Genomic DNA, 1549 nt, shown 5'->3' on the forward strand with positions numbered 1-1549 from the left:
TTTTAAATTAAAACAAGATACAGTAAATGTACATATTTGTGGATTTCTGTGTACTATCTCAGTACATAGATAGGGTAGGGAATGATCAACTCGGGATAATTACCATATCCATCGCTTCAAATTGCATAAATTTACTATACTAAGAGTAGTTCCACTCCCCTCTCATTAGCTTCAGTAATGCTAACTTATAATAGACCAGAAGAAACCAGACATAATTCTCCTGTGCTTTTTAAAACACCAACATCCCTCTATTCTTCTTACCTATACCTTTCTCTGGTCATTATTTGCCTGCTCTGCAATTTGAGGGTTTCTTAAAAGTAGCAGGTGGTTGATCTGTAATAATGGCTTGAGCCAAAGAGGAAGTTTCTCCTGGATTAGGGAATGACTGGGCTAGGTTAGGATACAGTGGCATGTTATAAACAAGTTCTGGCTGGGATTAGAGGATTTCCACATACTGTCTCATGCGTCTTTGGGACTTTGCTTCCCTGTGTGATGCAGGTGTCTATTGAAAAAGCATACTTACTCATCCCCAAGACTAAGATATTTCTTCCTGTCAGAGGAAGAACAGACAAAACTTAATGTGGAATAATTATCTGTAAATACTCAGCCTGAATTAATACACCTCCCCTCTCCATTTGCATAATTTCCTCACTTTCCAGAGTAAAAAGCAAATGTGTTCATTATCTATCAATGTGGCCAAATACTTTTGACAAATCAAACTTGATGGAAGAGAAGTTATTTTGGCTCAAGCCTTAGAGATTCAATCCATGGTCAGTGGGCATCACTGTTTTGTGTTCTGAAGCAAGGCAGGACATAAATGGCAAGGAGCTTGTGATGAGGTAAACTCACTCACCTCCTGGTAACCATGAAGCAGAAGGGAGGGGTCTGGGATGCCAATACCCATTGCTATGCTGTGTNCAAACCTAGCTCACTTCTAATAGGCCTACATGCAGAATGCCCCACCATCTTCCAGAGGAGTCTCAGACAAACCAAAATTTTATCACTTTTCTTCTTGAGGACATTTAGGGTCTCAGTTAAGCCAGGTAAGGGAGTGAATAGCTCTATTGGAACACTGGTATATGTTTGTATATGTGTGTGTGTGTATTCCCCTAGTTCTTGTGGTATACTGCTAATTTGTGTATCCCTGTTAGTTGAAAATGGTCTGTTCCTGAATAAATCATGCCAATGTGCACAATTCACAATGTGAGATGTCTTTATTGAAAAATGGAAGAAGTGAGAAGAGAGAGATGGTTCAGAGTTTGTGTCTTTATCCAGTCCATGACATAGGCAATGCAGATAATAACTCACAGGTGATATAGTTAACACAAGGGGTGTGTGAAGGTTTCCATAGCAAACAATGCAGGAGGATCCTGTCACCTAGGGAGGACATCATAGATGGATCAGAGGCTGGCTGTAAACAGATTCTGATGCTAACATACATCCTTTTTTCTTTTCCTAAAATGAGGAAAGAGAAGAGAGGGGGAAGTCAATGGTGCAATAGCAATAGGGACATAGGATTTCTTTCTTTCGTTTTTTTTTTTTTTTTTTT

This window comes from Mus caroli, unplaced genomic scaffold (assembly GCF_900094665.2).
Source record: "Mus caroli unplaced genomic scaffold, CAROLI_EIJ_v1.1 scaffold_16688_1, whole genome shotgun sequence".
Taxonomy (NCBI): domain Eukaryota; kingdom Metazoa; phylum Chordata; class Mammalia; order Rodentia; family Muridae; genus Mus; species Mus caroli.